Source organism: Orycteropus afer, unplaced genomic scaffold (assembly GCF_000298275.1).
Source record: "Orycteropus afer afer isolate SDZICR_OR568_19922 unplaced genomic scaffold, OryAfe1.0 scaffold00052, whole genome shotgun sequence".
Classification (NCBI taxonomy): domain Eukaryota; kingdom Metazoa; phylum Chordata; class Mammalia; order Tubulidentata; family Orycteropodidae; genus Orycteropus; species Orycteropus afer.
In genome coordinates, this window is record NW_006921639.1 from 9,979,361 (window position 1) to 9,988,851 (window position 9,491).

Below are 9,491 nucleotides of genomic sequence, written 5' to 3' on the forward strand. Positions count from 1 at the left end.
AATAAAACCTCAGATTGACAGAGATGAGGCTTCTCTTCCTAGCAGCTACAGGACCTGAAATCCAAAGTCTTCTTTACCGTGAAGTGGACGTCAGAGCCATTTAGTTGGATGATGTTTATGTTTCTGACATTAGAATGTCCAGAAGAAGCCATATTTTGTTCTTATCATAAGTATTCGTATGGAGAATTTGGGTACAACATGTAGAGTTGTTTCTACTGTCAATGGAATCTATTAAGGATTTGCATTGAGACTGGTGGGTCCTTACCTTGAACTCTAGGCTGAGGCCTATCCTGTCCCTTATCTTCCCCAAAGGAGCATCCAGATCCCATTTGTCTCTGCCTTTGTCTTCGTCTATGGTTTTGAAACCATAACTAAAGGCAAAAAGGATGCGAGAATCACACATTTCAGTCCACACCATATCAAACATCAAGTCCAATTTTAAAAAAATGAATTTAACAATTTGTCTTTGGGGTGAAATACTCATAGGATAAAGCCAATGTATTATGCTAGGAATGAGGTTATTATCTCAACATATCAGGATAAAATTCAGGATAAGATACAATCTGCATCAACTTAAATCAGCATTTCTCTTTCCTCATCCTTATGGTATCCAGAGTAAATTTCTCTGATTTAGGAGACACTGTTTGGTCGTGCAAAGGAACAGGCTTTTCTTGGCCCCTGTTATCTCCTCAAACCAACATCATTTTATAACACTCAATACTTGCAGACACGGTAAGAATACCTTTAAACAGAAAAGTGGAGTTGGCCATCACAAACTGCTGGGCTAACAAGCATCCATTTACCTCTTACTGCATCCCAGAATCCATTGTCAATAAAGATATTGCAAGAAACCCAAATATCTAGCTTTGAAACTATTGTCACTAAATAACTAAATGAACTCTGTGCTTGGTTTATCATTAATGGAGAAAGTTTATCACTGTATTGTCTAATCATTTCTGAGGTTTTTGTTTGTTTGTTTGTTTGTTTTGGTGCTAATTTGATAATCCATGCAAGACTTATAACCTGAAGACATAGGTGATAAACCACTCTTCTATTCCAAATATTTTGTTAAAATATTGTATCTATTCTCTATATCAATTAGTGAAAATATTTTCAGATAAGACTTAAAAACAGGTGGAAACTAACGAATAAATTACTGAACAGCATAGGAGAGCCACTCTCATTCTATATAGTTTCCTGGACTTTCCTTCCTCACCATTAGTTCAAATGGGCCCAATACCTATTAGTGAGCCAATCACCAAGCACAGCAAGCACTTTCAACAAATGGAATTTGAGTAAATCCCATCTCCCCCACCCAGAACTGAGGAATGAAGAGATAACAAAAGTTCCTCTTAGCAAAGTTAAGAGAACAAAGTTCTGTCCAGCATTCCCTCAGACTTTACAGATTTAGACAAAAACCAGGGGTGGATTACACAATGAGCAAGGTAAGCACACAGGTTTACTTGTGTTTACTTCCTAATCTGTAGTGAATAATTTCACATGAGTTTCACCACATCTGTGGTGAGAAAATGTGAAAGTGTTGTGTTAGGTGGGATCTCTGGAGAATCAAAACCAGTAAAACTTATATATATATATAGAGAGAGAGAGAGAGAGAGAGAGAGATAAATTTTTCTTAGGGAAATGGCTCACACACTTACAGAAGCTGGCAAGTCCCAGGTTCTTGGATTAAATGTCAAACTGGAGGCTTTTTCCCCCCACACACAGCTGCAGGGGCTAACGAGCTCAAGGTTGACAGACATGACAAATCCAAGATTTTCAGGCCGAATGTGGATTGTTCGCTCATGGACAGTTGTAGGCAGCACAACAGAATCCCGATCCACAGAAGAAAAGAGTCTCTTTTCCCAGGATGTCCACAAATATAATGGAAGCAGGCCACACACCAAGGGAAACTCCCCTTCAACGGATTGGCTGCTCAAAACATGCACATCTGATCCCATCATGGGAACAATCCACATCACAATTGCTTAAACCATACAGAATTGCGATCCAGCCAAATTGACACACAGCTCCAACCATCACAATTGTTCACTACAGATTAGTAAATTTAGTAGTAAGCACCAATAAGCTGTGCTTACTTTGCTTACTGGGTACTCTGAGGCTGTCAGGGATTGTGAATTTGAAAAGAAGTTTTGATCTGTAGGAAGGTGCTGTGAGCTTGGGAAAGATAGATGCCAGCCATTCCTAGTAGTAGAATCTTTGATGTGATGAGAAGATGTGAAACTGTTAACTGCAGACTAGTAAATCAGCACAAGTGTGCTTACCTCGCTTGTTAAGTAATCTGCCCCTCACTGAAACCCTTATATCCAATGGTTTATTGGAGATTATTTTTAATGCAAAACCTTGAACTGATTATTTTCCTCAAAAAAGTAATTTTACTATTCTCTGGAATACTGCTTGTTCTGGTAAAATGATCTCTTTGGTAACCGGAGAAACTCAGATTGGTTTTATTTTTACACCATGATACTATTCAAAGTAATTTGAGTAAGGTGTTTGGCTTCAAATACTCTTGTGTATGGGTCAAATATGAAACATTTAAATAAAAAGAAAAACTAGCCTGAGAATTGATAAATTATGTGAATTCTTACCCCAGAGTTTCCAAATAATTATAAATTTTCCATTATTCTGTTGTAAACCAAAATAAATAAATAAATAAATGCACTGCCGTCAAGTTGGATCCAACTCATAGCAACCCCTCCTTGGGTTTCCAAGGGGGTATCTCTACGGAAGTAGATTGCCCAACCCTCCTTCTGAGGTTTGAACCACCAGCCTTCCGGTTAGCAGTCAAATGCCTTAGGAACTATGCCACCAGAGCTCCTATTTCAGTGACATCATAACTTATAGTGATCCCATTTCCTAAATTCTATAAGGTCTCCAATATGATTTAATTATCACCTATCTGGACATACTGAACATTATCCTATTGCCATCCATTAATATATCCATTCAATATTTCCAGAAGGTGAAAACACTATTCTTGCTTTTATTTTGTTTTTAACATTATCTACTAGGAAAACCCTTCTAAGCAAAATACCTTATATAAGAGAATTACTAGAAACAGCTTCTCCCTCCTTTTCTCTTTACCAAGTTTTCTCTGAAGTAAAATGAAATGGAAGCCTAATACCAACCTGAATTTTATACTCCAGAATGCCAGTTTCTTTGGCCAATTGTTCTCTGGAAGCCATACCAGGGTAAGGATTCTGTTCAAATGATGCGTGCAGGGTATTCTTTTGACTCTGGCTTAAAACAAGCCTCTTTCTTCTTGCTTGTCTCTGTAGTGTGCCTGATGAAGAGAAGATGAGAAAGAGAGAATAAAGGGTATGCTTGTGGATTGAAGACAGTAGTGTTAGTACATACCTTATTTTTATTATGGGAGTTCTGGTGGTGTAGTGCCTAAGGCATTTGACTGCTAACCAGAAGGGTGGAGGTTCAAAGCCACCAGCCACTCCTCAGAAGGAAGGTTGGACAATCTACTTCCGTAGTGATACCATCTCGGAAACACAAGGAGGGGTCGCTATGAGTGGGATCCAACTCAATGATAGTATGTTTATTCCAGCAATAAAAGCCTCTAAGTTCAATGATTACTGTAAATTTTACTTTGGCATTCATATGATGCCATGCTAAGTTAAACCAAAAACCAAAAACCAAACTCACTGCCATTGAGTCTATTCTGACTCATAGTGACCCCCTTTGGATTTCCAAGGTGGTAAATCTTTACTGAAGTAGATTGCTCAGTCTTTCTTCTGCACAGTGGCTGGTGGGTTTGAACCTCCAATCTTCTGGTTAGCAGTCCAATGCCTTAGGCACTATGCCACCAGATCTCCTTACATAAATGTAAACACCTATGTTAGTAAGAATGACAATCATTAAACTAAGAAACCAAAGTAAAAACTTATACAAAACACACGAAATTACATGCAAAGGGAGAAACGCAAAAGAGGAAAATTAATGAAAATACTTGAAACCACTAAACCAAAAAAACCAAACCCAGTCTTCCTTCTGCAGAGTGGCTGGTGGGTTTGAACCGCCAACTTTGTGGTTAGCAGTCAAATGCCTTAGACACTGCACCACCAGACCTCCCTGAAACAATAAAAAGGCTAAACAAAATACATAGTATTTTGTAATATGTAATCATTTATTTTAATATAATTAAATATAAAAAGTAGATATTTATTTTTTTCCCCACCACCTAAATTGTTAACTTAAATACTTTAGGTATTCAACCTATGTATGAGATCCTTGACTGTCAAATTCAAAATTCAACTATTAAATTTCAAAGCATCCATTAATCCCCTAACCCTATTTATCACTGAGAAATAGCTCCATGGGGTGTGTGTGGGGGTATGGGAGTGTGGGGTGGAGAATCTGTCCCTCCAATCATGGTAGTGGGTTAAACTTTCATACACTCTGGAAAATGAGTAAGGCATTTGGCATTGTAACACAGAGAGCAAAGATAGTAATGGGAACTTACCCCTTGAAGTGCTGGTCAAATCCATATTAGGAAGAATCACCTTTGGGTTTGGGAAGAGTCACCTGGATTCCACGGAGGTGAGCAGACAACTGAGCAGCTCCTAGAGACTCGGGACTTTATCAAGACAAAGGGTGGGGCACTCATTTCTTTAATAGGTTTCCATTTAATCTCGTCATCTTTAACACCTTCAGAAAGAATCTTTAAACAATAAGATTAAGGGGAAATTTAATTTAAGTGAAAGTACAGATTCTACTAGGTAGTTTTGCCTTTATCTTACTACTTTTCCAAATAAGACTTTAGTTCTGTGCTTTCTATTTTATACATATGTAAACATTTTGTTCTCTTATGTATAAATTCTGTTGTTTCTTATTTATTTATTTTTTTCATTCTATAACACATGGGCTCACCATGAGTCAGAATCAACTCATTGGATTTTTTCACTCACTTTCCATACAGCAGTTCACATACACTTTGTCTCATGACATTGACCACAGTTTACCACAATGCAACAGCTCCTTCCCACTTCCTCCCCATAGTTATCTCTTCCCAGTGTCCATCTCTCCATGCATTCCTGCCCCCTGAGCTGTCTCCCTGTGATAAGCAGCACTTCTTTCTCCCATGATTGTTCTCTCCAAGGAGTGTATCTACCTGAGGTAAATGTTCAACTCATATTTTTGTCTTTTGTTTGGCTGAAAACCACGGATGTGGGTTCAATTCCAGACCTGAAGGGCAGCTAGGGGCCATAGTCTCAGTGGGCAACCAGATTTTAAAAATTTTTTTTCTATTTTATTCCCTTCACCCGAGTTAATATGAGTCTGTCCTCTAGTTAGTGGTTTTGTTAATTAATTTGGCTTGGCCGTACTGTTTAATGTATGGAGAGCCTCCTCTCACTTTGTACTTTTCATATTTCACTCAGCTTTACCTGAAATATAATTCATCCCATCATTGTGTTGGTCTGGTTTATGTGCCAATTTGACTAAGTCAAGCTTCTCAGTTACTCAGTCAAACACTGCTCTAGCATTACGGTGAAGTTGTTTTTCACAGGTGATTAAAGTCAACTGGAAAACAGATTATCCTAGATAATAATCTGGAAAGCCCTTGACATGGGTGGGCCTGATTCAGTTGGTGATAGATTTAAGAGTGAAGCTGACACTTCCTGAAGAAGAAACTCCACCTGTTGACAGTAGCTTTAAGTCATGCCTGAGGGCTTCTGTTTAACTTTCCAGGGAGTCTTCCCTACAGATTTGGTTCTTGCCTGGGCAACCCCTACAACTACCCAACCCAATTTCTTGATAGATGTAGCCTATTGATTCTGTTCCTCCACTTGATTCCTGACTGATACAGATGTTGGTGGTACTGAAAGTGAGTCTATAACAGAATCTTTTTTTCCGGAAAGGAAAAATATGCTTTGTTGACAACAAATTGGTTAATATAATTAACTCTTAGTGCTAGAGAAGGTATAAGGGGGAAAAAAATATCATCATGCACTCTGTTCTTACAAGTTAGTTGGAATAACCATATGGAAGAAAAAATTATAAATACATGTCAAAATATTCAAATACATTGTCTCTGACTCAGCTATTACTCTTCAAAAAAAATTACATGACAAAAATATATATACATAATCAAATTCATGACTTCTGATCATTTTTGGATGATTCATCCTTAAGTATGAACAACAACAACAACAAAAAACAACCAAACTCACTGCCGTTGAGTCGGATCTGACTCATAGTAACCCTTCCTTGGGTTTCTGAGGTGGTATCACTACAGAAGTAGATTGCCCAACTTTCCTTCCGAGGAGTGGCTGGTAGGTTTGAACTGCCAGCTTTCTGGTTAGCAGTCAAATGCCTTAGGGACTACGCCACCAGGGCGCCTTAAGTATGAACAGATGGCTAAAATTAACTGGAGACCTGATGAAAGGTTTTTTTTTTTTTTTTTTGGAAAAAAAAAAAAAAAGCAACTCTGGTAAAAATATGCACAGTGAAACATACCAATCCAACAATTTCTACATGAACAGTTCAGTGACACTGATCACATTCTTCACATTGTGCAAACATTCTCACTATCCTAAATTATTCTAAATTATTCCACTGCTATTAACATAAACTCACTGCCCTACTAAGCTTTTCATTTAACCTTTCGAGTTGCTGTTGTCAATCTGATTACTTATAGAGGATTCTTTAAAGGAGCACCATTACAGATGTTCAACATGTGTTGTAATTCCTAACCTTATATCTATGGTTGTAATCCCATTTGGGATTGGGTTTTCTTTGTTATGTTAATGAGGAAGTATTAGTGTAGGGTTGTTGAAGGCCAAAGAGGCCCCTTGCTGAAACCTGCAAAACTTTGAACAAACTAGCATGCAGGATTAGAGCAGACATTACAATGACTAACTTGATATTTTTTCCTTCTTTCTCCTTCCTTTTAAGTAAATAGAATAGGTGACCTCTTCATGGATGCTGATTTCTTTAGATTATTATTTTGCTTATATATTCTTTTGAATTTCAGCCAAGGACCACAGTTTATGAGGCAAGATGATCCTGGGAAGAGGGGCACCAAGTTTGGAGTAATCAAGGTAAAGAGGAACAAGACATTCTTGGTAGTCCAAGAGGTCCCCAACTCCCTCTCCATTTCCCTATGTAATCATATTTACCCCTTTGCTCAGGGAGACAGATTTTTTAGAGAAGCAATTCTCCTTGGGTATCGATACTCAATAAATTGATATTCAATAAATCTTTTGCTTTTCTACTTCAACCCGTTGTGAAGTGACTGGCTGTACTTGAGACAGGTAGTAAGAACCTCATTGTTCCTGCATCAGAGTGTATCTTAAATCAATCTTTTTTTTTTTTTACTTTTTTAAGAAAATATTTTATTTTTTATTGTTGTTCTTGAGAAATACATGGCAGAACATAAACCAAATTGACAATTTCTACGTGCACAATTCAGTGACATTGATCACCTTTTTCAAATTGTGTAACTGTTCTCATCCTCCTTTCCCAAATTGTACCTCCCCCATTAATATCTTTATCTTTTTTTAAGAAAGAATATTTCTAGGGTCTGCAGAATTAATTGGCTAGATTATCCAGTTGCTTCTGAATATGAACAGTGTGGTTAAGGTATCTGTTTGATTCAGATAGTGCCACTTTAATACATTTTTTGTGTGTTACTGTGGTGGTGAAGTTTGTGTGTCAACTTGGCTAGCCCTGGTTAAGTGGCTCGGCAGATGAATGTAGCTACTCCCCATGGTGAAACTGGTAACTAACTCCATGGTGGAATCTATTGGAGCAGCTGAGTAGCTGCTTTGAGTATGTGGTCTACTTCCCGTATATAAGAAACAGCCTTGTGAATGGTCTCTAGTTTATCTCACGCTTGAAACCTGTATGTAGCCGAGTTGGTGTTCAGTAGCCTGCCGTGTTCTGCTGATCTTGAGACTGTCAATGGACTTGAATTAATGGCCTGCTGTGTGGTTTGGTAATACCGGGACTGTGCCTTATTACTTGTCAACCTTGGGCTTGTCAGCCTCACAGCTGGGTGAAAAAAAGCCTCCAGCTTCAGTGGACTGGAAGCGGGAGGCAGAGCTGAAGCACAGGGTTGTGAGGCTTTCACCCAGCCCCCAGAGCCTGGCATTTTGAACTCAGACTTAAAGCCTCCAAACTGTTAGAGAATAAACTCCTGTTTGTTCAAGCCATCCCATTGGTGGTATATTCTTGTCAGAGTGGCACTAGGTAAATGAAACAGTTACTAGGTATTGCTCAATTACAGAGCATCAGTGTTTCCCTGGAGAAAATCTAGCACTCAACTTTCCACCTTCTAAAGAGGAATATTTGTTTGACTGTCACTTTTCTTTTCAACTGTAATACGTGTTTATTCTTTTTTTTTTTTTAACTTTTTATTCTGATTTGCGTGAAGTTTAGAGCAAATCAGTTTTCCATTCAATAATTCATAAACATTTTGTTTCATGCCATTGCTTGCAATCCCCACAGTGTAACAACACTCATCTCACTTCCTCTATTTCCCATTTCCATTCCTCCTCCTTTCTTTTCCCTTCCTGCCTTCTAAACTTTGACCCTGGGCATATGCTGCCTTTTTGATCTTAAATGGTTGATTGCCCTAAGAAGTGCGTACCTCCCAGGTACATTGTTCACCTTATAGACTGTCTATTGTTTGGCTGAAAATTGAGCCACAGAGGAGAGTTCAGTTCCAGGCTTGAGTGGTGACTAATTGTTGTAGGAAAACAGGTCCTTATCCCCTGTTGCGGGAGCTCTGGTAGCATAGTGGCTAAGGCACTTGACTGCTAACCAGAAGGCTGGCGGTTCAAACCCACCAGCCACTCCTCGGAAGGAAGGTTGGGCAATCCTACTTCCGTAGTGATACTGCCTCGGAAACCCAAGGAGGGGTCGCTATGAGTCAGGGCTGACTCGACGGCACATAACAACAACAACAACAACATCCCCTGTTGCAAAGAGCCAATGATAGAACAGGCTGAAGAGGGAAAGCAAAAGATTTGTTGAATATCGATACCCAAGGAGACAGAATCATTTCTCTAAAATGTCTGTCTCCCTGAGCAAAGGGGTAAACATGGTTATATAGGGATATGGGAAGTAGGTTGAAGATCCCTTGAACTGCCAGGAATGTCTTTGTTCTTCTCTTCCTTGATTACTCCAGACTCTGAGTCCCTCTTCCCAGGGTTGTCTTGCTTCAAAGGTTATGATTCTCAGACGAAATCAGTTGTGGGAGAGGGTTATGCTTAGAAGAATACATAATTAAAAATAACAAATCTAAAGAACTCAGCATCCGTAAAAAGGTTGGCTATTCTATTTATTTAAGAAAGCCAAAAGGAGGGAAAAATAGCAAGTTAGTCACTGTGAGGAATGTCTACTTTAATCATGTCTGCTAGTCTGTTAAAGGAGCTCTGGTAGCATAGTGCCTAAGGCACTTGACTGCTAACCAGAAGGCTGGCGGTTCAAACCCACCAGCCACTCCTGGGAAGGAAGGTTGG